This window comes from Dendrobates tinctorius, unplaced genomic scaffold, assembly GCF_039654945.1.
Source record: "Dendrobates tinctorius isolate UK_male_01 unplaced genomic scaffold, ASM3965494v1 ptg000294l, whole genome shotgun sequence".
NCBI classification, from domain to species: Eukaryota; Metazoa; Chordata; class Amphibia; order Anura; family Dendrobatidae; genus Dendrobates; species Dendrobates tinctorius.
The window spans coordinates 920803-948737 of record NW_027361961.1 but is presented as its reverse complement, the minus strand read 5'-3'; the positions used below and the strand labels follow the sequence as shown (position 1 = coordinate 948737).

General features: G+C 49.1%; 1 long non-coding RNA gene and 1 pseudogene across 1 annotated transcript; both read right to left on the bottom strand.

Moving 5' to 3' along the window:
* LOC141072976 (uncharacterized) overlaps nt 1-27935 on the bottom strand; it is an 84341-nt pseudogene that overhangs the window by 10820 nt on the left and 45586 nt on the right.
* LOC141073014 (uncharacterized) lies at nt 861-19026 on the bottom strand. Its single transcript, XR_012226933.1, has 3 exons — nt 18927-19026; nt 1118-1251; nt 861-988 (listed from the first exon to the last, which is right to left on the bottom strand). It is a non-coding gene; the product is annotated as an uncharacterized lncRNA (long non-coding RNA).

Sequence of the window (27935 nt, the reverse complement as noted above, 5' to 3'; positions counted from 1 at the left end):
TGGAACTTCCTGCGGTATACAGGATACACAACGTGTTTCACAGGTCCTTATTGAAAAAGGTGGTAGGCTCTGTGGACACGACGCCGATGCCACCTCCAGTCATGGTGGATGGCGATTTAGAGTTTGAAGTCTCCAAGGTGGTGGACTCTCGAGTACTACGCCGTTCTCTTCAGTATTTGGCACACTGGCGGGGGTATGGTCCGGAGGAGAGGTCTTGGGTACCAGCCTCGGACATACATGCGGATCGGCTGGTCAGTTCCTTTCACCACCGTCATCCGGACAAGCCGGGTCCTATGAGTCTTGAGGGCCCTGGGGTCCCTCGTAGAAGAAGGGGTACTGTCATGTCGGACGCTATTCACACCACAGCGTCTGGCAGGCAGCGGTAGTTCCATCTCCGTCCACTATAGCCTCAGTGGCGCCGGCTTGATTTTACTCAGGTTATCTGGGGTTAATCTAGCTGGAAATCAGGTGGGATGTTTGGTCACGCCCACGGTCTTTAAGTAGTCGTGCTGGCCAGTGGGCGTCGCCGATTATAGCTTGTGTTTTGTGCCAAGTGGTTCCGGTCTGGAGAGGAGGTGTTGGAGAGAGAAATTCGTAGCTGGTGGCGTATGATCCGCTGGGGAACCTCCATCATGACATGCTTGTACACATCTTTGTGTCCTTCTAAATAATCCCACTCCTCCATGGAGAAATAGACGGCAACATCCTGACTCCTTATAGGAACCTGACACATATAATGATAAAGTCATCCCCCCTGATACCTTAATAGCATTACTGTATAATGTCCCAGCATTCCCAGCAGTGTCACCTCTCCAGTCAACAGCTCAATCATCTTGAAGGTGATTTCTAGGATCTTCTGGTGATCAATGTCCTCATGTATCATGGGGTGAGGTGTAGGCCTTGTGATTGGGCTCAGGGGTCTTCCCCATCCCTCAGACAGAGGGTCTTGACAGCGCTCACTAGAGGTCTTCTTCATTACTGTGTAATCCTGGTTATGGAGATACACATTAATAAATCTCACCACAGACATTTCCAGAGTCCTCACCTCTCCAGTTCTGTCTATCTGTTATTCCCATAGATAAGAATGATGTAATGTGACGTCATCAGAATCTCTCACCTCTCCAGTAAGCCGGAAGAGGATCTCTAGGGTGAGGTGTAATATCCTCTCTGCCATCTTGTCTCTGTCCATATCCATTCTTAATCGGTAAATCAGGAAAATTCTCTTATATAGAAGATCTTCACTGAGAGGATCTGATATTGTAGAGACCTGAATGAGAAGATGAGCCGATGTAACATCATAAAACTCCTGTGTAATAATACAATTACTGGAGATAATAAGGGAAACATATGAGGAGATTTATTATTTTACAGTATTTAGTTTTCTTGTTTATGGGTCGCCCTCCCAGGGCTGTGGGGTACTCGGTACCGGGCCGGTCTCTCAGAGGGGATTGTCACAGCAGCGGTGACCCGGTCTGTGGCCCTGGGTTCCCATGTAAAAGGGGGGTGAGTTGGGAATAAAGTTTATAAGTGATTCGTGATGCCACCTGTGGTGTTCGGCAAGGGATGTGTTCAGCCGACGTTGCATGCAGATCCTCTGGGACTGATGGTATGGCGCTGCAAAGATGTTATAGCTCCCCACAGGTGAAGCTGTAGTCTCAGGGCAGTGTAGAGAAGCGGTGCAGTAATGGTGCAGTGTAGGCACAGGGATGTAGTGGTGCCAGGTGTGTGGCGCAGGAATGAGTGGAGGACACCAGGGCATGGAGTTCCAAAGCTTTACTCACAGTCTGTTGTACAAACAGGTGCCTGCTTCCGTGCCGTGTCCTCCGGGTTAGGGACTCAGTCAACCTCCAGGCCAGATGGAATACTCCTTTCCAACACTCCGCCAACATGTGCCTTTCTAAACGTCTCCTCTTATAGCGCCTTGAAATGAAGTACTCCTAGTACTGAGTTACACTGGAGTTCCTCCTGTCCGATGTTTTTATGAACTCTACTTGTACGACAGACAGCTGTAGCCTGCTTCGGGGACTCCTTGCTACTAAGTCCCGGCTCACTAAGCAGTTGCTGTTGTGCCCCCAAGTCTTGTGTGGGAATAAAGTGGTCACTACTTCTATTCCTCCGGTGTCTGCTGCAGGACCATTAGTATCCATACAACCTCGGGGACCGGGCCCCGGCCTTGCGCTTAGAACTTCTAGGAAGGGCTCTCTTCTAACCCACGTCCTCTGTTCTCTTTTACTCCTCACGTTCCATACTAATCTTTCTTTCTATAGAAAATCAGGCTTTCAGTCCATGTCGCTCTCTCTCTCTTCCTTTCCTGTGCCAGCAGACCCAGGTGACTGGGATCTGCTGCAGCACTTCCATCCATCTATCCCTCTCTCTGGGGATCTTCTTCTCTCTCCAACTGAACAACAACTCTCCTCTCTGTGAAATGACTGACTGACTAACTCAACTCTTCCCGCTCTTTTATGTGAACTAAACTCCACCCACCTCCCAGCACATTTCGTGTTCCAAGCAGGGAGCCACCAAGGGGTGCTATGCTCCAAGCAGGGAGCCGCCGAAGGTACTTTGCTACACTACTTTGTGGTGTGGGGTGCAGGTGTTGGAGTGTGGTCAGGAGCCTCCACCTTACCTGGATGGTGGGGCACCACACCTCAGGAGGAGGTGCAGTACCTCTGTGGCGACTGAGCCTCAGGGGCGCCACATACCCCCCCGTTAAACACAGCACGTCCACGGGCTGCAAGGAAACAAAGATGACAATACAGGAACATACAAATTTTTCTATATTGCATAATGAACATGTCTTATACTAAACTTCCCAATGTGGGAGGCACTGTTTCTTGAACGTTACAAACAATTTAACTGTCTATCTGTATTTAAAGTTATGCTACCTAATTTAAAGTGCTATGGAAGCAAATTCACTATCAGCTTTAGTAACACATTTCTTTTCTGTTATCTTTCAAATTTTCTACTCTCTTCTTTTCCTTTTGTCTTAGGAGTGACAACCGTTATTGCCTGATTCATCATCTGCATATTTTCATTCAATTCTCACATCTTTATTCAAACATTGAAAAACATTCACTGTATTTCTTTCTCAATTAAACACTATGAAATCTGTCATTAATACTTTCACTTCACACTATCACTTTCTAGATTCTTGTTCAAAAATACTAAGCATTATCAATAAGTGCAAAGAGTAGACATTGGACCGGCCATCTTGTCTGGAAATGTCCCTATAAACGAGGTAGTCCTTGTTCCAAGGGCAGGTTCCTATGTAAAACCAAGAGTAAGCACCTAATGAGGTGCAAACTATGTACATTAGCAGTTCTGGAACACTCAGCGTCCATGATCTCCACAGTTCAAGTGTAAAGACTGCCAACCAAACTGGGCATCAACTGGGAAGAAAACAAGAAAACAACATGATAACTAAAAATAGAAAACAAGAGCAAAGGTGAAAATACCCTCCTGGGTAACAAAAGTTAGTTTAAATCAACATTAGGGCTAGTTATCCCCTCCTGGGGTTCCGGAAGCTGGTTGCTTGGGCTGCTTCCAGGGGAGATGCTCTGGTGTCCAGATGGGTTGAGGAATCGCTGATCTTCAGTAGAAATTCTGGAAACAGCTGCTGCCTGAGGTACAGCTGGGGTAGTGATTTGTACCAAGGGACGCTGGATTGGTACAGACGTAGCTTGGTTTACGGGCGTGGGTACCAACACAGTTTTGGTGATCACGGTGGGAGGTACCGGGGAAGTGCAGGCCCTTTCCTTCTTAAAGGTGGCGAGGAAATCCTCTGGTATCCGGCGGACGTTTAAAGTGTACCAGCCACGGAGCCCTTCATGCAGTGTGAAGGTCACATATTCCCCCGGTTGTAGGTCTCGAGCAGGGTGTCCTTTCCGGAGATGAGACTCCACATCTCTCCGGCTAAAGAACAGGTCGGAGATCCATGTAGGGTCTGCGATGAAACCGAATCCCCGCCCGTGGTTCACATTAAGGACCTGGCCCCATCCTGCCGAGTCCCAGGACCCATAGTGACCAGCACAGGCTTTCTCCTTGCGGTCCAGATCAGGGCCCAGCACAGCCAACCTCCGCTGTTCTCTCTCCCGCTGCTCGGCTGCCAGCTGGCGGAGGGTCTCCTGTAATCGGGCCCTCGTTTCCTCCTTCTCTTCCCAGGATCGGCCCCTGCCCACTGTGGACCGCGGCACTACTGTCAGGGGTTCAGGTGTTTCCCCCCGGGGACTGATATCCCGGTCCCAAACCAAGTCCAGCACCACCTGTCCGGCCGCTGTAGCCGGCGGGCACCCAGTGGCTTCCCTAACTTAAGGCTGACGGGCATACCTGGTGCTTCCCGGCGGTGTTGCGGTTCCGGTGCAGGCCTGAGACGGTGGGCCGCTGTAGGGGTATCCACAGGGGTAGCGGGTCCAGATGCCGGCGGTGGTGGAGCAGATGGCGGCTCCGGGTCTGCGAGGGTCTCCGGTGGGACCTGCGCGGCCGCGCTAGGTCCAGGCGGGAGCTCCTCTTCCTCCGCTTCAGCTCCCAATGCTTCACACAGCGGCGGTGGTAACGAGAGATCGCAGGGGATGCTGCCGGTGGTATTGCAGCGGTCGCAGGCTCTACAGCGTTTGCCTAGGGAAGATCCGGTGCAGCGATGGCGGGTACCAGTAACTGGGGTACCGCGGGTGTAGGCCCCTCCAGGGAGGACTGCCACTTCTTCCTCCAGAGCGCCTCCTGCTTCAGCCGCAGTTCGTGAGTCAACCGGGCAATCTCCTCCTCCAGCTGTTGACAGTTCATCCTGGAAGCCGGGTCGGAGACTTCAGCCATTGCGCCGGGGAGGTTCAGCTCAACCTCCTCGCGCTCCGCAGGCCTCCTCCCTTCTCCTTCCAATATGGCGTTTTGGCGTTCTTCCCGCCTCGGCTCTTTTCCCGTCAGTGGCTTCCGCGCCTCCTTCTGGGGGCGGGGTCTTCTTCCTACTCCTCCATACCAGGCCAGTATACGAACCCCTTGAGGGGTGGGCCATGTTGCTGTCGCATAAAAGTTCAGACAGGGGAAGCCCAGGACAGTTCGCGGTCTTTTCTTAGGACCACCCATGTTGTCACGCCAGTCTTCACCGCGCCAGCAGCCATTTTTAGCGTTCATTTTATAGTCTATTAAATTGGGTCTTCTGCACATTTTCAAAAGATTTGAGTCCTAGGCACACAGAACCCGATGGCATCGGGTCTCGTCATCCTGTTCGTGACGCCAAGTATGGGTCGCCCTCCCAGGACTGTGGGGTACTCGGTACCGGGCCGGTCTCTCAGATGGGATTGTCACAGCAGCGGTGACCCGGTCCGTGGCCCTGGGCGCCCATGTAAAAGGGGGGTGAGTTGGAAATAAAGTTTATAAGTGATTCGTGACGCCACCTGTGGTGTTCGGCAAGGGAGGTGTTAAGCCGACGCTGCATGCAGATCCTCTGGGACTGATAGTATGGCGCAGCAAAGATGTTATAGCTCCCCACAGGTGAAGCTGTAGTCTCAGGGCAGTGTAGAGAAGCATTGCAGGAATGGTGCAGTGTAGGCACAGGGATGTAGTGGTGCCAGGTGTGTGGCGCAGGAATGAGTGGAGGACACCAGGGCATGGAGTTCCAAAGCTTTACTCACAGTCTGTTGTACAAACAGGTGCCTGCTTCCGTGCCATGTCCTCTGGGTTAGGGACTCAGTCAACCTCCAGGCCAGATGGAATACTCCTTTCCAACACTCCGCCAACATGTGCCTTTCTAAACGTCTCCTCTTATAGCGCCTTGAAATGAAGTAATCCTAGTACTGAGTTACACTGGAGTTCCTCCTGTCCGATGTTCTCATGAACTCTACTTGTACGGCAGACAGCTGTGGCCTGCTTCGGGGACTCCTTGCTACTAAGTCCCGGCTCACTATCCAGTTGCTGTTGTGCCCCCAAGTCTTGTGTGGGAATAAAGTGGTCACTACTTCTATTCCTCCAATGTCTGCTGCAGGACCATTAGTATCCATACAACATCGGGGACCGGGCCCCGGCCTTGCGCTTAGAACTTCTAGGAAGGGTTCTTTTCTAACCCACGTCCTCTGTTCTCTTTTACTCCTCACGTTCCGTACTAATCTTTCTTTCTATGGAAAATCAGGCTTTCAGTCCATGTCGCTCTCTCTCTCTTCCTTTCCCGTGCCAGCAGACCCACGTCACTGGGATCTGCTGCAGCACTTCCATCCATCTATCCTTCTCTCTGGGGATCTTCTTCTCTCTCCAACTGAACAACAACTCTCCTCTCTGTGAAATGACTGACTGACTCAACTCTTCCCGCTCTTTTATGTGAACTAAACTCCACCCACCTCCCAGCACGTTTCGTGTTCCAAGCAGGGAGCCTCCAAGGGGTGCTATGCTATACTCCAAGCAGGGAGCCGCCAAAGGTGCTTTGCTACACTAGTTTGTGGTGTGGGGTGCAGGTGTTGGAGTGTGGTCAGGAGCCTCCACCTTACCTGGATGGTGGGGCACCACACCTCAGGAGGAGGTGCAGTACCTCTGTGGTGACTGAGCCTCAGGGGCGCCACATTTACATCTACTAATAAAACCTATATATTTTAGGCCACAGACAACAAGCAGTTTCTTCCTCAGAGTCGGCAGCTGAATACGTTTCTCATAGACTCATCTTCCATAACGCTAATTCTTGTCTCATTTACCGACACTGGAATCGGCATTAGCAATCCTGCAGGAGATATTCATTACACGTGACAGGAGAAATAACTACTTCATGATGAGAATGTAGTAATCGCGGGTACGTGGGATGCAGTGACGAGGCGGGAGACCGGAGGAACTTTAAGATGTAACATATATATATACCTATAGGGGCTATCTCGCGCAACCAAACAAGTTAACAGCGTTGCCCGGGGTCCGGACGGCGTAGGCCGCAGCCGCGGGCCAGAGCCGAGCTGTTGGGGCCTCAGGTGGCAGCAGACAGGCCGCAACTGCGGGCTGGAGTGGAGCGGAGTCAGTCGCGGGCGGCAGCGGATGGGCCGCACCCGCGGGGTGGAGTTGGGCATCGGCTGCCGCAGGCGGGAGTGGTCGGGACGCACCCGCGGGCTGGAGTCGGGCGGCGGCCACCGCGGGCAGAAGCGGACGTGCCGCACCCGCAGATGGAGTCGGGCGTCGGCTGACATGGGCGGGAGTGGTCGGGCCGCACCCACGGGGTGGAATCGAGCGTCGGCTGCTGCGGATAGGAGCGGTTGGGCCGCACCCGCGGGGTGGAGTCAGGCGTCGGCTGCCGCGGACAGGTGCGGTCGAGCCGCGGGGCGGAGCCGGGTGGTGTCTCTCTGTTGGACGGCTCGGTGCCGTCTCCCTTCTGTTAGTGGTGAGTCTCCCTTCAGTCTCTCCCGTCGCTGTTCTGCTCTCCTTGCTCTGGTTCTCGCTCTGGCGCCCTCTAGCTTCCTCTCTTCTCCTCTCCTGCTGCGTCGACTGACTCCTGCTGGCGTCCTCAGCCCCTTTTATAGTAGCTCCTCCCCCAACCTTTCTAGAAGTCTCTGCGGTCCGCCACCCAATTGTGTCCCCCTGGAAACAGTCTCCCTAGAAACCTTGGTGACGGCCCCCTTGGTTCCGGCCCGGATACACAGCAGGGACTCCTCCTCCTACAAGGACGACATCTTTATCTTCTACTACGGCTCTAGAAACATATTTGGCCGGAGACCGTCACTGACTCCACCACCGGCCATCTATGTCAGTGTTTCCCAAACTCCAGTCCTCGCGGCCCCCACGGGTCATGTTTTCAGGATTTCCATAGAATTGCACAGATGGTGGAAGTATCATCATTGCATCAGGAATTCTCTCTCCTGTGCAACACTATGGAAATCCTGAAAACATGACCCGTGGGGGCCGCGAGGACTGGAGTTTGGGAAACACTGGTCTATGTGAATGTTTCCCGACAATACTGTGGGAACACTATACTGTGTGGAGGCCCCATATTAGGAGAGTAATACATGTTTCCTTGGTTCCCGTCTTTCATAGTTGAGTCGTTTGTATCTATCAGCAGAAAAGGAACAAAACCATTGTGATTCTTAAAAGGAGACAACACAAAACCCCCTAAATATAACATTTCCATACCAACCCCACAATCGCTGACTCTTCAGGGTAAATCGCTCTCTCACCATTGGATTAGAGCTGATACTATGAAGCTAAAGTGACTAAACAGACTTTCTGTCACCTACATAAAGGGGCACTTTTCTGAGTTTGTCAGAACTGTCCGAGGATTATTAGAGGTGATAGTTTCCCCCCCAATTAGAAGGGACACCTGTGGATATTGGGGTCTTTACCTGCTACAGTCCTGGTGTGGAGCCTCCACCTGCAGAACCGCACGCCACATAGAGAATAATGGAGCCTCCAGCACCGACCTCCACCCGCAGAGCCGCACTCCACATAGAGAATAATGGAGCCTCCAGCACCGACCTCCACCCGCAGAGCCGCACTCCACATAGAGAATAATGGAGCCTCCAGCACCGACCTCCACCCTCAGAGCCGCACTACACAGAGAGAATAACGGCGCCTCCAGCACCTACCTCCACCCGCACTCCACATAGAGAATAATGGAGCCTCCGGCACCGATCTCCACCCACAGAGCCGTATTGCACAAAGAGAATAAAGGAGCCTCCGGCACCGACCTCCACCCGCAGAGCCGCACTCCACATAGAGAATAATGGAGCCTCCAGCACCGACCTCCACCCTCAGAGCCGCACTACACAGAGAGAATAACGGCGCCTCCAGCACCTACCTCCACCCGCACTCCACATAGAGAATAATGGAGCCTCCGGCACCGATCTCCACCCACAGAGCCGTATTGCACATAGAGAATAAAGGAGCCTCCGGCACCGACCTCCACCCGCAGAGCCGCACTCCACATTGAGAATAATGGAGCCTCCGGCACCTACCTCCACCCGCAGAGCCGCACTCCACATAGAGAATAATGGAGCCTCCAGCACCGACCTCCACCCGCAGAGCCGCACACCACATAGAGAATAATGGAGCCTCCAGCACCAACCTCCACCCGCACTCCACATAGAGAATAATGGAGCCTCCAGCACCTACCTCCACCCGTAGAGCCGCACTACACAGAGAGAATAACGGAGCCTCCAGCACCTACCTCCACCCGCACTCCACATAGAGAATAATGGAGCCTCCAGCACCGACCTCCACCCGCAGAGCCGCACTCCACATAGAGAATAATGGAGCCTCCGGCACCGACCTCCACCCGCAGAGCCGCACTCCACATAGAGAATAATGGAGCCTCCGGCACCGACCTCCACCCGCAGAGCCGCACTCCACATAGAGAATAATGGAGCCTCCGGCACCTACCTCCACCCGCAGAGCCGCACTCCACATAGAGAATAATGGAGCCTCCGGCACCGACCTCCACCCGCAGAGTCGCACTCCACATAGAGAATAATGGAGCCTCCAGCACCGACCTCCACCCGCAGAGCCGCACTCCACATAGAGAATAATAGAGCCTCCAGCACCGACCTCCACCCGCAGAGCCGCACTCCACATAGAGAATAATGGAGCCTCCAGCATCGACCTCCACCCGCAGAGTCACACTGCACATAGAGAATAATGGAGCCTCCAGCACCTACCTCCACCCACAGAGCCACACTCCACATAGAGAATAATGGAGCCTCCAGCACCGACCTCCACCCGCAGAGTCACACTCCACATAGAGAATAATGGAGCCTCCGGCACTGACCTCCACCCGCAGAGCCGCACTCCACATAGAGAATAATGGAGCCTCCAGCACCTACCTCCACCCGCAGAGCCGCACTCCACATAGAGAATAATGGAGCCTCCGGCACCGACCTCCACCCGCAGAGCCGCACTCCACATAGAGAATGGAGTCTCCAGCACCGACCTCCACCCTCAGAGCCGCACTCCACATAGAGAATAATGGAGCCTCCAGCACCTACCTCCACCCGCAGAGCCGCACTCCACATAGAGAATAATGGAGCCTCCAGCACCGACCTCCACCCGCAGAGCCACACTCCACATAGAGAATAATGGAGCCTCCAGCACCGACCTCCACCCGCAGAGCCACACTCCACATAGAGAATAATGGAGCCTCCGGCACCGACCTCCACCCGCAGAGCCGCACTTCACATAGAGAATAATGGAGCCTCCAGCACCGACCTCCACCCGCAGAGCCACACTCCACATAGAGAATAACGGAGCCTCCGGCACCGACCTCCACCCGCAGAGCCGCACTCCACATAGAGAATAATGGAGCCTCCAGCACTGACCTCCACCCGCAGAGCCGCACTCCACATAGAGAATAATGGGGTCTCCAGCACCGACCTCCACCCGCAGAGCCGCACTCCACATAGAGAATAATTGAGCCTCCAGCACCGACCTCCACCCGCAGAGCCACACTCCACATAGAGAATAACGGAGCCTCCGGCACCGACCTCCACCCGCAGAGCCGCACTCCACATAGAGAATGGAGCCTCCAGCACTGACCTCCACCCGCAGAGCCACACTCCACATAGAGAATAACGGAGCCTCCGGCACCGACCTCCACCCGCAGAGCCACACTCCACATAGAGAATAACGGAGGCTCCGGCACCGACCTCCACCCGCAGAGCCGCACTCCACATAGAGAATAACGGAGCCTCCAGCACCGACCTCCACCCGCAGAGCCGCACTCCACATAGAGAATAATGGAGCCTCCAGCACCAACCTCCACCCACAGATCCCGGTATGTGTAAAATAATAGTATAAGAAGTCAGCAGCACTGACTCACACACACGGCCTCTATAACCCCTTACATGTGCAATCATGGAATGCTACCTTTTTTATTATTTCTGCTCTTTCATTTTTCCCTCCCCTTCTTCTAAGAGTTGTAACTTTGACTTTGGCAGTGGGAAAATAAAAAATGTTGGTGGGCTTGTGTGTTTTTATTTTATTTTATTGGGGTGAAAAAAATTGAGATTACACAATAACCACAAGACGGATTTCATCACCAGGTATGATTGTAATCAGTATAACGGCGCCGACCTGACAATGTCTGTAGTTACTGTGCACAATCCTGCTGACAGGGGCACTTTAATTATGTATTTACATGTGTGTAAATGGGTAAGTAACTGGCTTAGTGATAGAAATCAGAGGGTGGTTATAAATGGTATATTCTCTAACTGGGTCGCTGTGACCAGTGGGGACCGCAGGGGTCGGTGTTGGGACCTATTCTCTTCAACATATTTATTAACGATCTGGTAGAAGGTTTACACAGTAAAATATCGATATTTGCAGATACGCACACATGCACGCTCACACACACACACGGAAATACACATGCACGCTCATACACATAGCAAAACACATGCACACATTGGAAAATTCACACACATGCACGCTCATACACAAATAGGAAACACACATGCACGCTCAAACACATAGCAAAACACATGCACACTCACACGCATGGGAAAACACACATGTACGCTCACACACATGGGAAAACACACATGTACGCTCACACACATAGAAAAACACTCATGCACGCTCACACGCACAGGAAAACACACATACTCTAACCTACCATGTTTAATTTGTCACATATCGCAACCCTCGCTACTTATTTCAGCACAGCAAAAGCTGAGACAGGCAGCTGGAGATGTTACCTGGAGTGTGCAGGGCAGTGTGCACACAGGGCAGTTATCTCACCAAGTCTTGCTGTCCTGTGCTGCTGCTCCGCACGCTGACGCCCCTCCTGGTCCTGGCTGATCGGACATCAGAGACAGATCTGCACACAGAAGAGGAGGATGCTGCGTGCGATCATTATATAAGGTGTCTGACGGATATTTAGGATTGCTACCTCCAATAGGTGGCACTAGAGTTCTAGTAATCTTCCTCTCTGAAGAGACAATTTGCATAATTATCATTATATAAGTAACGCACCCTCCTCCTCTTCTTAGTTGTGTGCCAGGTACTGGAGCTGCCCCCTCACCACTGCGTGCTCATTGCGGAACCTGGACATTGCTGCAGCCACATGTGCAAGCTATGCATCCCGCCCCCCTCCGTGATGCCGCACCACCAGGTGCCTGAAAAATTAAAGGGGCCGGGAGCCGGAAAACAGCCTGGTGGCCCCCTAAGAGGTGGCACACCGCAGCCCTCCAGGCAAATGCCCAGCAGGGCAGATTAGCAATCCAGGCCTGTTTCCCAGCCCCAGCAGGGGATAATGATGAGAGTAGTGTCTGCTCCCACTGTCTCCACCTGTAAAAATAAGGATACAATAAAAAAAAAATCCTTATACTCACCTGTCCTAAATGTCCCCCACTGTAATCCATGCGACCGATCATGCAGAGGAGCCGGGGAGAATGACGCCTGCAGCGAGCGGGCCCCGTACCACTGCTGTGCTTAGCAAACGGTGTCCTGCCACTCACTGAGGTTCAGGGCCCGCTCGCTGCAGGCATCATTCTCCCCAACTCCTCTGCATGAGCGGTCAAGACCATTACAGGGAGGATGATTAGGACAGGTGAGTACATGGATTTTTTTTTATTTTATTTTTACAGTTGGACACTGCGGGAGCAGACACTACTCTCATCATGGTCCCCTGCTGGTGCTGATCACAGCAACCCCCAACCTCCGCGGCAAGGCAGGGATACTACCAGGCCAAAAAACAGGGTCAGTATCCCAGGTGTCCTTGTATGTGATATGTCTATGTGACAAACTAGACCCAATTACGGCTTGCTCTTATCAACCAATACCCCTGATCCCCACTATTCAAAATATTTGTGAATTGAGTACCTTACTAGATAAGATTTACATCCATTTAGTGTTTCCATCATTATGGCTCTTTACGGACACATATAAGTGTTTTTTTTCACAGTGGTGCTTTCTTCATTTTTGCAGAGTCTATTAAGGTCAGCGAGTGCAAGCCGACATCGCATGGAGGTGCCATATCACAGCCAGGTAGGGTAACCACTAGGTCGCCAGTATCCCTATTGCTCACGTGTCTGTCTCCTCTCTGCTCTGTCATTTAATATAGTGAGTGGGTCGTCTTTAGTGTTGTTTAATATGCAAATTAGACTGTACTAGTCCCAGCCTCTCCTGCTTACACTCTTGTAAGACAAAACTTTTTTTGATAAGGCAAAATGGGGTCAAATATTAATGAGAACCAACTAGAAAAAGACCCTAAAAAATAACTTTTTCTGCAATTAACTCAAAAGTATGTTAGTATATACAAAATGCTTTAAAAAGGGGACGATAAATGGGTTAACTGTAATATCAGGAATAATACACAAAAGCTGAAAGTCCTTAACCCCTTACTGCCATCAGACAGTATAGTACGTCCGATGGCAGTATCCCCCCCGCTTTGATATGGGCTGTGGCGGTGAGCCCGCATCAAAGCCAGGACATGTCAGCTGTTTTGAACAGCTGACATGTGCCTGCAATGGGCGCGGGTAGAATCGCGATCCACCCGCGCCTATTAACTAGTTAAAAGCCACTGTCAATCTCTGACAGCTGCATTTAACGTGTGCTTCTGGCCATCAGGCTTAAAATACATGAACTGCTGACCCCCGTCATGTGATCAGGGGCCATCAGTTCGTCAGCATAACAACCAGAGGTCAGCGCTCATAGCAATGCAGTAATTCTGATACAAAGACTCGATCTAAGCATCGACCCTAAGTAGCAGAGCCGATCGAGCTATGGCAGCTTTTAGCCTCCCATGGAGGCTATTGAAGCATGCCAAAAGTTAAAGAAAAATGTTTTTAAAAATATTAAAAAACAAAAAAGGTCAAGTCACCCCCCCTTTTGCCCCATTCAAAATAAAACAATAAAAAAAAATCAAATCTACACATATTTGGCATCGCTGCGCTCAAAATCGCCCAATCTATCAATAAAAAAAGGATTAACCCGATCGCTAAACGGTGTAGCGAGGAAAAAAATCGAAACGCCAGAATTGCTTTTTTGTTGGTAGCCGTGACACTGCATTAAAATGCACTAACGGGCGATCAAGAGATCGTATCTGCACAAAATTGGTATCATTAAAAACGTCAGCTCGACGTGCAAAAAATAAGCCCTCAACCAACCCAAGATCACAAAAAATGGAGACGCTAGGGGTCTACCAAAAATTGTTTGGTGTCTATGAAGTCATAATGACCTGGAGAATCATAATGGCAGGTCAGTTTTAGCATTTAGTGAAGCTAGCAAAAAAAGCCAAACAAAAAACAGTTGTGGGATTGCACTTTTTTTTTGCAACTTCACCACACATGGAATTTTTTTTTATCATTTTCGAGTACACGACATCCTACAACCAATGATGTTGTTCAAAAGTACAACTCATCCTGCAAAAAATAAGCCCTCACATGGCCATATTGACGGAAAATTAAAGGTATGGCTCTGGAAAAAAGGGGAGCGAAAAGCAAAAACGCAAAACCGAAAAAAGCTCCAGTCATTAAGGGGTTAATAGGTCCCGATTACCTAGCTTTCAGCTTCTGTGTATTGTTCCTGACAATACAATTAACCCATTTACAGTGCCTTGTGAAAGTATTCAGCCCACTGGAACTTTTCAGCCTTTTCCCACATATCATGCTTCAAACATAAAGATACCAAATGTAAATTTTTGGTGAAGAATCAACAACAAGTGGGACACAATTGTGAAGTTGAACGAAATTTATTGGTTATTTTAAATTTATTTGGAAAGTCAAAAACTGAAAAGTGGGGCGTGCAATATTATTCGGCCCCTTTACTTTCAGTGCAGCAAACTCACTCCAGAATTTCATTGTGGATCTCTGAATGATCCAATGTTGTCCTAAATGACTAATGATGATAAATATAATCCACCTGTGTGTAATCAGTTCTCCGTATAAATGCACCTGCTCTGTGATAGTCTCAGGGTTCTGTTTGAAGCACAGAGAGCATCATGAAGACCAAGGAACGCAACAGGCAGGTCCGTTATACTGTTGTGGAGAAGTTTAAAACCGGATTTGGATACAAAATGATTCCTAAAACTTTAAACATCCCAAGGAGCACTGTGCAAGCGATCATATTGAAATGGAAGGAGTATCATACCACTGCAAATCTACCAAGACCTGGCCGTCCCTCTAAACTTTCATCTCAAGCAAGGAGAAGACTGATCAGAGATGCAGCCAAGAGGCCCATGATCACTCTGGATGAACTGCAAAGATCTACAGCTGAGGTGGGACACTCTGTCCATAGGACAACAATCAATCGTACACTGCACAAATCTGGCCTTTATGGAAGAGTGGCAAGAAGAAAACCATTTCTCATAGATATCCATAAAAAGTGTCATTTAAAGTTTGCAACAAGCCACCTGGGAGACACACCAAACATGTGGAAGAAGGTGATCTGGTCAGATGAAACCAAAATCGAACTTTTTGGTAACAATGCCAAATGATATGCTTGGCGTAAAGGCAACACTGCTCATCACCCTGAACACACCATCCCCACTGTCAAACATGGTGGTGGCAGCATGGTTTGGGCCTGCTTTTCTTCAGCAGGGACAGAGAAGATGGATAAAATTGATGGGAAGATGGATGAAGTCAAATACAGGACCATTCTTGAAGAAAACCTGTTGGAGTCTGCAAAAGACCTGAGACTGGGACGGCGATTTGCCTTCCAACAAGACAATGATCCCAAACATAAAGCAAAATCTACAATGGAATGGTTCACAAATAAACGTATCGTGGTGTTAGAATGGCCAAGTCAAAGTCCAGACCTGATTCCAATCGAGAATCTGTCTGTGGAAAGAGCTGAAAACTGCTGTTCACAAACGAGCTCCATCAAACCTCACTGAGCTCGAGCTGTTTGCCAAGGAAGAATGGGCAAGAATTTCAGTCTCTCGATGTACAAAACTGACAGAGACATACCCCAAGCGACTTGCAGCTGTAATCGCAGCAAAAGGTGGCGCAACAAAGTATTAAGTTAAAGGGACAGAATAATATTGCACACCCCACTTTTCAGTTTTTGCCTTTCCACAAAAATTTAAAATAACCAATAAATTTTGTTCAACTTCACAATTGTGTCCCACTTGTTTATTCTTCACCAAAAATTTACATTTGGTATCTTTATGTTTGAAGCATGATATGTGGAAAAAGGTTAAAAAGTCGCAGGGGGCCGAATATTTTGCAAGGCACTGTATATTCCCCTTTTTTGTAACCCCTTTCTGACATCGGGCATACATTTACACCAATGTCAGACTCCCTCCCTTTGATGCTGGGTCCGGCGGTGAGCCCACATCTTTCCAGGCACATATCAGCTGTTTTGAACAGCTGACATGTGCCTGGAATAGCCGCTGGTGGATTAGCGATCCACCCATGGCCATTAACCCATTAAATGCCGCTGTAAAATGCTGACAGGGGCTTTTAACATGTGTTTCCTGCAATCATGCCGGAAATCCGCCCACCGATGAACATCCTCACGTGATCGTAGGTCACCGGTTTGTTGACACGATAACCAGAGGTCCCCAGGAGACCTCTATGGTTGTCAGTGCCGGCTTGCTGTGAGCGCCACCCGGTGATCGGTGTTCATAGTAAGTGAGTAATATAGAGGTGAGCTGCTCATCGCCTCTATGTAGCAGAGCCAATCAGGTTGTGACAGCTTCTAGTCTCCCATGGAGACTATCGAAGCAGGTCAAAAGTGAAAAAAAAATGTTTTAAAAATATTTAAAACACTAAAAAAAAATATAAAAGTTCAAATGACTCCCTGTCGCCCCATTTGAAACAAAACAATAAAAATAAAATCAAACAAACACATATTTGGAATTGCCGCGTTCAGAATTGCCTGATCAAAAAAAAGGAATTAACCTGATCGCTAAATGGCGTAGTGATAAAAAAAAGTCAAAACGCCAGAATTACATTTATTTGGTCACCACAACATTACATTAAAATGCAATAACGGGCGATCAAAAGATCGTCTCTGCACCAAAATGGTATCATTTAAAACGTTAGTTCGGCACACAAAAAATAACCCCCCACCCAAACCGAGATCACGGAAAATGGAGACGCTACAGGTATCAGAAAATGGCGCATTTTTTTTTTTTCACCACTTAGATAAAAAAGAACGTAGACATGAACTTGTAATGACCTGGAGAATCATAATGGCAGGTCAGTTTTAGCATTTAGTGAACCTAGAAAAAAAAAAAAAAACAAAACAAAAAACTGTGGGATTGCACTTTTTTTTGCAATTTCACCGCACTTGGATTGTTTTTTAGCTTTTTCCAGTACACGATATGTTAAAACATGGCCATTTTGACCAAAAAATAAAAAAGTTATGGCTCTGGGAAGAAGGGGAGCGAAAAATGAAAATGCAAAACCGAAAATACCTCTGGTCATGAAGGGGTTAATCTGCATGTGTGTGGTGTCACTTAGTTTGCAAGGGCTCATACTCACATGCGATATACTCACACGAGTCTCGCACGTCAATACTCAGCACTGCCGCCGGCACTCGGATCAGAGTGTTCAGCTGCAGAAGTGCCGGCGGCAGTGCTGGGTATTGACGTGCGAGACTCATGCAAGTTTCTCACATGTGAGTATGAGCCCTTAGAGCGTGGAAAATGTCTCCAAGAATTTACTTTTAGGGTATGTTCCCACGGTCAGTAAACGCTGCCGATCGGATGCTACATACATCCGCAGCGTCCAGATGTGACAGCATAGTGGTTGGGATGTTGGGATTTAAAAAAAACCCCATACCCACTATGCGTGCATCGGCATCCGTGGATCATCTGCGGAGACGGACATGCGGCACTTCTTTACAGACTGCAGCATGTCTGTTTATCTCGTGTAGACGTGACTTTTTAACATATTTATTAATGACCTTGTAGGGGGCATAGAGAGTAGAATTGCAATATTTGCAGATGACACTAAACTCTGCAGGGTAATCAATACAGAGGAGGACAATTTACTATTACAGGAAGATTTATGTAAACTAGAAGCTTGGGCTGATAAATGGCAAATGAGCTTTAATGTAAGGTCATGCACTTGGGTAGAACGAACAAGATGTATAATTATGTGCTTAATTGTAAAATAATGGGCAAAACTATCACTGAAAAAGACCTGGGTGTATGGGTGGACTACAAACACACACTTAGTGGCCAGTGTCAGGCAGCTGTTGCAAAGGCAAATAAAATAATGGGATGCATTAAAAGAGGCATAGATGCTCATGAGGAGAACATAATTTTACCTCTATATAAGTCACTAGTGTGACCACACTTAGAATACTGTGTACAGTTCTGTCTCCGGTGTATAAGAAAGACATAGCTGAACTGGAGCGGAGCAGAGAAGAGCGACCAAGGTTATTAAGGAACTAGGGGGTCTGCAATACCAAGACAGGTTATTACACTTGGGGTTATTTAGTTTGGAGAATCGAAGGCTTAGGGGTGATCTTATTGCAATGTATAAATATATGCGGGGACAGTACAAAGACCTTTCTAATGATCTTTTTACTCTTAGACCTGTGACGGGGACAAGGAGGTATCCTCTACGTCTGGAGGAAAGAAGGTTTAAGCATACTCACAGATGCGGATTCTTTACTGTAAGAGCAGTGAGATTATGGAACTCTCTGCCGTATGATGTTGTAATGAGTGATTCCCTACTAAAATTTAAGAAGGGACTGGATGCCTTTCTTTTAAAGCATAATATTACAGGGTATATACACTAGTTTCCTTAATATTGCGTTGATCCAGGGAGCTAGTCTGATTGCCGTATGTGGAGTCGGGAAGGAATTTTTTTCCCCAATGTGAAGCTTACTGTTTGCCACATGGGTTTTTTTGCCTTCCTCTCAATCAACATGTTAGGGAATGTTAGGATAGGATATGGGGTGAACTAGATTGACTTAAAGTCTCCCTTCAACCTTAATTACTATGTCACTATGTAAGATAAATATCACCCGTACAATGTATTGGACGTGATTATTCTGTCTGGTTCAATGAACACATGCGGATTCACCTGCGTTCAAAAGCCGGCAGCGCTTTGGACAGAGCGGACGTGTGCTGCTTCTAAAGAGCTGCCGATTACTGACCGTGTGTACCTACCCTTAAGAATAAGAATCTTCTGAGGTCACCGCACTGACAAATGTAGAAACCACATGGACAAATATCAGATATTAGAGGATAACACAAGTCACAATACAGACAGGAGTGAGGGCCTGATCCCAGGAGCTACAGTCTGAGGAAAGGGCTAAAAAGCCTTCACTAGACCCCTGTACAGCTGTATAATGAGGCCCAGGCTTTATAGTGAAGGGACTGGAGGGAGGGCCTGATCCCAGGAGCTACAGTCTGAGGAAAGGGATAAAAAGCCTTCACTAGACCCCTGTACAGCTGTATAATGAGGCCCAGGCTTTATAGTGAAGGGACAGGAGTGAGGGCCTGATCCCAGGAGCTACAGTCTGAGGAAAGGGCTAAAAAGCCTTCACTAGACCCCTGTACAGCTGTATAATGAGGCCCAGGCTTTATAGTGAAGGGACTGGAGGGAGGGCCTGATCCCAGGAGCTACAGTCTGAGGAAAGGGATAAAAAGCCTTCACTAGACCTCTGTACAGCCGTATAATGAGGCCCAGGCTTTATAGTGAAGGGACAGGAGTGAGGGCCTGATCCCAGGAGCTACAGTCTGAGGAAAGGACTAAAAAGCCTTCACTAGACCCCTGTACAGCTGTATAATGAGGCCAAGGCTTTATAGTGAAGGGACTGGAGGGAGGGCCTGATCCCAGGAGCTACAGTCTGAGGAAAGGGCTAAAGAGCCTTCACTAGACCCCTGTACAGCTGTATAATGAGGCCCAGGCTTTATAGTGAAGGGACAGGAGTGAGGGCCTGATCCCAGGAGCTACAGTCTGAGGAAAGGGCTAAAAAGCCTTCACTAGACCCCTGTACAGCAGTATAATGAGGCCCAGGCTTTATAGTGAAGGGACAGGAGTGAGGGCCTGTTCCCAGGAGTTACAGTCTGAGGAAAGGGCTAAAAAGCCTTCACTAGACCCCTGTACAGCAGTATAATGAGGCCCAGGCTTTATAGTGAAGGGACAGGAGTGAGGGCCTGCTCCCAGGAGCTACAGTCTGAGGAAAGGGCTAAAAAGCCTTCACTAGACCCCTGTACAGCTGTATAATGAGGCCCAGGCTTTATAGTGAAGGGACTGGAGGGAGGGCCTGATCCCAGGAGCTACAGTCTGAGGAAAGGGCTAAAGAGCCTTCACTAGACCCCTGTACAGCTGTATAATGAGGCCCAGGCTTTATAGTGAAGGGACAGGAGTGAGGGCCTGATCCCAGGAGCTAGAGTCTGAGGAAAGGGCTAAAAAGCCTTCACTAGACCCCTGTACAGCAGTATAATGAGGCCCAGGCTTTATAGTGAAGGGACAGGAGTGAGGGCCTGATCCCATGAGCTACAGTCTGAGGAAAGGGCCAAAAAGCCTTCACTAGACCCCTGTACAGCTGTATAATGAGGCCCAGGCTTTATAGTGAAGGGACAGGAGTGAGGGCCTGTTCCCATGAGCTACAGTCTGAGGAAAGGGCCAAAAAGCCTTCACTAGACCCCTGTACAGCTGTATAATGAGGCCCAGGCTTTATAGTGAAGGGACAGGAGTGAGGGCCTGTTCCCAGGAGCTACAGTCTGAGGAAAGGGCCAAAAAGCCTTCACTAGACCCCTGTACAGCTGTATAATGAGGCCCAGGCTTTATAGTGAAGGGACAGGAGTGAGGGCCTGATCCCAGGAGCTACAGTCTGAGGAAAGGGCTAAAAAGCCTTCACTAGACCCCTGTACAGCTGTATAATGAGGCCCAGGCTTTATAGTGAAGGGACAGGAGTGAGGGCCTGATCCCAGGAGCTACAGTCTGAGGAAAGGGCTAAAAAGCCTTCACTAGACCCCTGTACAGCTGTATAATGAGGTCCAGGCTTTATAGTGAAGGGACAGGAGTGAGGGCCTGATCCCAGGAGCTACAGTCTGAGGAAAGGGCTAAAAAGCCTTCACTAGACCTCTGTACAGCTGTATAATGAGGCCCAGGCTTTATAGTGAAGGGACACGAGGGAAAAGGAGGCAGAAGACCAAGAATGCCCATCACTAACCTGCAGAGCCGCACTCCACATATATGGCTGCTCTGTGCGCATAGGACCTGTGATGAGGTCACAGAAGGGGAGGAGTCAGGGGTCACATGATCAGGGGCCTCAGTGTATGCAGGACTTTGCTGTGCTGGTTGTCATGGTGCTGGATGAGGGGAAGTTTCTGTGTGGGGTCAGGAGGGGTTTACAGGGTGGATGTAGCAGAGCTGCGTGTGTACGAGGTGTACGGAGTGGAGCTGTGGGTGTATGGAGCAGAACTACCTGTGTACGAGGTGTACGGAGCGGAACTGTGGGTCTAAGGAGCGAAGCCGCAGGTGTACGGAACAAAGCTGTGTGTGTATGAGGCGTATGGAGCGGAGCTGTGTGTACTAGGTGTACACAGCAGAGCCGTGTTATGTACGACGGAGCAGAGCGGTGTATGTACGATGTGTACGGAGCACAGCCGTATGTATATGGAGCAGAACCGTGTGTTTATACGGCGAGGAGTTGGGTGTACAGACCCCTCAGATATATTTGCTCCTTGAACTGTCCGTAGATCCTAGTTTGCTCTTCGCTCCTTAAACTCTCTGTAGATCCTAGTTTGCTCTTCGCTCCTTGAACTCTCTGTAGATCCTAGTTTGCTCTTCGCTTCCTGAACTGTCCGTAGATCCTAGTTTACTCTTCGCTCCCTGAACTGTCCGTAGATCCTAGTTTCCTCTTCGTTCCCTGAACTGTCCTTAGATCCTAGTTTGCTCTTCGCTCCTTGAACTGTCCGTAGATCCTAGTTTGCTCTTCGCTCCTTGAACTGTCCGTAGATCCTAGTTTGCTCTTCGCTCCTTGAACTGTCCGTAGATCCTAGTTTGCTCTTCGCTCCTTGAACTGTCCGTAGATCCTAGTTTGCTCTTCGCTCCCTGAACTGTCCGTAGATCCTAGTTTGCTCTTCGCTCCTTAAACTCTCTGTAGATCCTAGTTTGCTCTTCGCTCCTTGAACTGTCCGTAGATCCTAGTTTACTCTTCGCTCCCTGAACTGTCCGTAGATCCTAGTTTCCTCTTCGTTCCCTGAACTGTCCTTAGATCCTAGTTTGCTCTTCGCTCCTTGAACTGTCCGTAGATCCTAGTTTGCTCTTCGCTCCTTGAACTGTCCGTAGATCCTAGTTTGCTCTTCGCTCCTTGAACTGTCCGTAGATCCTAGTTTGCTCTTCGCTCCTTGAACTGTCCGTAGATCCTAGTTTGCTCTTCGCTCCCTGAACTGTCCGTAGATCCTAGTTTGCTCTTCGCTCCTTAAACTCTCTGTAGATCCTAGTTTGCTCTTCGCTCCTTGAACTCTCTGTAGATCCTAGTTTGCTCTTCGCTCCCTGAACTGTCCGTAGATCCTAGTTTACTCTTCGCTCCCTGAACTGTCCGTAGATCCTAGTTTCCTCTTCGTTCCCTGAACTGTCCTTAGATCCTAGTTTGCTCTTCGCTCCCTGAACTGTCCGTAGATCCTAGTTTGCTCTTCGCTCCTTGAACTGTCCGTAGATCCTAGTTTGCTCTTCGCTCCTTGAACTGTCCGTAGATCCTAGTTTGCTCTTCGCTCCTTGAACTGTCCGTAGATCCTAGTTTGCTCTTCGCTCCTTGAACTGTCCGTAGATCCTAGTTTGCTCTTCGCTCCCTGAACTGTCCGTAGATCCTAGTTTGCTCTTCGCTCCCTGAACTGTCCGTAGATCCTAGTTTGCTCTTCGCTCCCTGAACTGTCCGTAGATCCTAGTTTGCTCTTCACTCCCTGAACTGTCCGTAGATCCTAGTTTCCTCTTTGTTCCCTGAACTGTCCTTAGATCCTAGTTTGCTCTTCGCTCCCTGAACTGTCCGTAGATCCTAGTTTGCTCTTCGCTCCTTGAACTGTCCGTAGATCCTAGTTTGCTCTTCGCTCCTTGAACTGTCCGTAGATCCTAGTTTGCTCTTCCCTCCTTGAACTGTCCGTAGATCCTAGTTTACTCTTCGCTCCCTGAACTGTCCGTAGATCCTAGTTTGCTCTTCGCTCCCTGAACTGTCCGTAGATCCTAGTTTGCTCTTCGCTCCCTGAACTGTCCGTAGATCCTAGTTTGCTCTTCGCTCCCTGAACTGTCCGTATATCCTAGTTTGCTCTTCGCTCCCTGAACTGTCCGTAGATCCTAGTTTGCTCTTCGCTCCCTGAACTGTCCGTAGATCCTAGTTTGCTCTTTGCTCCTTGAACTGTCCGTAGATCCTAGTTTGCTCTTCGCTCCCTGAACTGTCCGTAAATCCTAGTTTGCTCTTCGCTCCTTGAACTGTCCTTAGATCCTAGTTTGCTCTTCGCTCCTTGAACTGTCCGTAGATCCTAGTTTGCTCTTCGCTCCCTGAACTGTCCGTAGATCCTAGTTTGCTCTTCACTTTTTGAACTGTCCGTAGATCCTAGTTTGCTCTACGCTCCCTGAACTGTCCGTAGATCCTAGTTTGCTCTTCGCTCCCTGAACTGTCCCTAGGTCCTAGTTTGCTCTTCGCTCCCTGAGCTGTCCGTAGATCCTAGTTTGCTCTTCGCTCCTTGAACTGTCTGTAGATCCTAGTTTGTTCTTCACTCCCTGAACTGTCGGTAGATCCTAGTTTGCTCTTCGCTTCCTGAACTGTCCGTAGATCCTAGTTTGCTCTTCGCTTCCTGAACTGTCCGTAGATCCTGGTTTTCTCTTCGCTCCCTGATCTGTCCATAGATCGTAGATTGCTCTTGGATGGGCCATGAACAGTAGAGGAGTTGGAGGAGGCATTGAGTAAACTCCAAAATGAAGAAGCCCCGGGATCCGATAATTTCCCAGGAGAATCCTATAAAGAATATGGGGCGATCTTGTTACCAGAATTATTGGGGTTTTTTTGAGGAGCCACATCAGTAGGAAGATCGCCCACATCTATGACTGAAGCAATTATTGTCCGGGAGAAAACCCTGAGCCCCCAGACTCGTATCGTCTGATATACCGACTCCCTGCAGATAATAAAATATTACCCAAAGTCCTCACCAATAGGGAAATAAAATGATAGCGGAAGTGATCCATGAAGACAAACAAGATTTATGCCGAACAGCTCTACGGCACCAACATCAGACGGTGATATCTTATTGTACAGATGAGTAATAACGAGGCTGGAAATAGAGCAATAATGTCCGTGACGATATGAAAGCTTCCGACAGCGTCCAGTGGAATTATTTATGGAAAGTATTGGGCAAAATGGGATTTTGTCATAAGTTTATAAATTGGGGTAATGTTCGCTACGGGTCACCATTCGCTAGATTGAGAGTAAATGGTCGATTGTCAGGGCCATGTGAGTTGGGAAGGAATACACGACAGGGGCGCACGCTCTCACCTCTCCTATTTGCATTAGCAATTAGCCGCTGTCATGTAAACAGAGATTCCAAGGACTTCATTGTGTGTTGATGACGCTACTGTATGTGGGCGATATAGAGTCATCTGTGGGCCACTAATGAGAGATATAAAGGAGTTTGGTGCGAGATCAGGCCTAAATATCAATTGGGATAAGTCATCTACAGGTGCATCTCACAAAGGTAGAATATCATCAAAATGTTAATTTATTTCAGTTCTTCAATGCAAAAAGTGAAACATATTATTGTGGCGTAGCGCCTACTATGTGTGTTGAGGAACACTTGTTTGGCAGTGGATTAACTTAGTCAGGCACAGGTTTTTTCACACAAATCAGTCCATAGGGTTTATTTAAACAACATAAACCGCACCGTAAGCCAGGTTTCACATCATCAGCTTACACAGTCCATTACTTCATCACGTGTGGCTTTACAAAGGATTCACTAGTCACGATGGATTCTCTCCAGTCACCGGGTAACTGCACAGTTCAGTAACAGGCCATTGTGCATTGACAAAGTTCTTTCCCCATACCCGGGGTTACCTCTTAGGAGCTCCTGCTCCACAGGCTGACTCCTCGTCAGTCCAAGGTCCTCAACAGTACAGCGTCTTTCTCAGTGTGAGGCCGTCCCAGGCTCCGCATACACACATGTGGCCTGTCCAGGTGCTATTCAGGACACTTGTCCAATACCCAGGCCACCAGGTCCAAGGTCTCATCACATGCTCCAGCGATCCGTTCCTACTCCCAGGATCTTTCAACACCGACCTTCCAGGACCTTGCACCCTGAACCATTCAGGTACACACACTCTGTCCATGTGACCAGACCTCAGTCATATTATATGGTTGTAACCACCCCCCATGGATGGGCGAACATGTGTGGTTAGTCAATTCCCACCAAGCTCTCTGACTAACCCTATAAGCCACCCTTATAAGTAATACACAACAGATACTTGTGGAACTATGTCCCAGCATAACCATATCATTTTGGGCTCACAGCGCAGAGAACCTCTGCGACACATACCGGCCATTTACAATAATGCCAGTCCCTAATTTACCATCATAATTATGCCTCCAAGCGCATCCTGAAGTGCATACACAGCTCCCCCTAGCTGTAACAGGTTACCGCATACACAGCACCCCTAGTTGTAATAGAGGTTACTGCATAACATACCCTGCCCCCTATTCAAGCTTGTGTGGTTGACCATTTGTCACACAGTATGTGCCTCCAGACCAGGTACCCATTGTCACCTTGCCCCACAAGTCAGTCTGTTTTGGGCGTCATTCAGCATAATTTCTTTGTTATACTGACCGCTGGGGGCGGGGGAGGCCTATCGGCCTTGGGCTTTGGCCCTCACGTCACAGTCCGCCTGTGTCACCAGACCCTTTTTAGTCTCCACACTTTGCCAGCACAGCACCGTCATCCGACTTTTCTCTCCACGGCCGCCTACCCCGGTTGCTGCGGTCATAAGTCCCACTTACAGTCGAGCCCACTGTCTGGTCTGAGTCTGACCCATCTAGTACATCACAGGAGCTACTGTCTAGGTCTCTCTGTCTCATATTGAGAGTAGAAGTGCCACTTGAAGATTCTTGACGTTCTTGTCTTCCTGAAAGTCTTCGGCTACCTGCCATTTCATTATTTGGAGGGTACCTTCTGGTCCTTATACCTCGGGTGGAAGGCGGCCGCTATCTCATGTTCCGCAACTCTTTATTAATCTGCAGTCGGTCCAGTCTTAGCTGCTCTATCTCCCTCAGGTACGTTACCCAATATTCCAGGAGCATTCGGATGTTCCTAAGGCTTTCCACAGAGCCAACAACAATGCATGGAACCATGCCATCTTCACCAGCTACCTGGATTTCACCATCAGGTGGGATCCTCAGCCTCGCCACCAGATCTTTTCACAAGCTCTTGCATCACTTTTCCAAGCCTTCCAATGACTTTCCCCACCTGATGTCTGGGTACCGGAATTACTTCTTCCACAAAGCCCAGCTGATTTTTAGCTTCCCTCACAAGCTCCAGATGTTGAGCGGCTTTCATATTACTCAACATGATCATCTGTTTCGTGCGGAGACATTGTAGATGCATATCCCTCAGGACAGCCACCCGCTTCACTGTGTCTTCCCAGGTTGACAGTACTGCTGAGTCTCAGGTGCCCAGTGCAACCTACACACTTCGACCGCCTTTTTAAAAGCCTCATGCACACCCTCACTGGTACAGGCTTCTTGCACGTCTTCGGGTACCTCTATCACGCACTTGAAGATCGAGTGCTCACTCTCTTCATGGATGAAAGACTCTCGCTTTGCCACAGACTTTTCCATCAAGACCTCTAATATGACAGGGTGATTGCCTTGTTCCGTTCTCAGTGCACACTCTTCCTTAGTGTTATACTCTTCAGGCCCCTTCGCTAAGATAGGCATTTGTAGCTCCGCCTTGTTATCCCTCGGAATCGGGCGCTGTAATTCTTCTACCACCAACCTCTCTTCTTGCAGAAAACCTCTTCCTGCTTCCCTGAGCACTTCCACATCTTCCCTTAAGTTCTCATTTACACTTTGCCACATTGACAGATGACCTCTGAACTCAGAGACTTCCTTTTCCAGCTCATCCACTCGGTGCTCAGCAGCTTGACTCAGAGCCTTTTCTTGTTCGATATGCTCTTTTATTGTTTTTAATTCAGCCTGTAAACCTGCCACCTTTTGCTTCTCATGAGACCACACTTTAACAAGGTCCTGGAACCTGCGGACCCTATTTCTAACACACCTTTGTTCACCTCTGCCCACACTCCTGTCCGGTCATACGTTCTGGTAAAGCTACTACCGTCATCCTGACTTCACTTTGTGGAGCACTGTCTGACCTTCTGTCTGCATAACATTGTACTCAGCCCTAGTGGTTGCTACTGGCAATAACACATCATGGTAACCCCCGGAGTCTGTGTCACACCCCACAGTATGGTGAACCCTCAAGTTGCTCTCTATCTGGGTGTCAGCTCTGCTCTTTTTATCTACCACATCATTATCAGTCACACTGTGGTAGCCTTCAGGTGACATCAGGTCAGTAAATTGGGCAGACGCATCCTTTCCTCCGGTTACCCCAGAGTCTGACACGTCAATTTCAGGGATCGCATTCTCCCCATTTTTACAACCTATACATATTACCGCTACAGACACTTTACAGTTTTCCACCAGTCCCACAGGGCTTCCAAATCCTGACCTACCACCATAAAATACCGTAAGTCTGGAACAACCACCACTTCATGATATGTGGACTCCTCAGCTGCGTTAATATAGAGGTAGGCTGTCAAAGGTGCTTTAACGACCTGCCCGGAGCCATTCATTCTCGGCCCCGTCCCGGGTGACACAGAAAGTTCAGGAAGGTTACTCCACGCAGACACTCCACTCCTCGGCTCTACCAGCCCCAACACCCATTCAACCGGAAGGAGCACTGTAGAGAGTTCCCTGACCGGGCCACACATAGCACAGCATGGATATGCACGGCAGGAACTTCGACAAACCAACGGCGCATTTGCCGCCGCCTTTTTTCTTTTCACCACCCCAATTTGGGATACCGCCCCCTTTTGGGACAC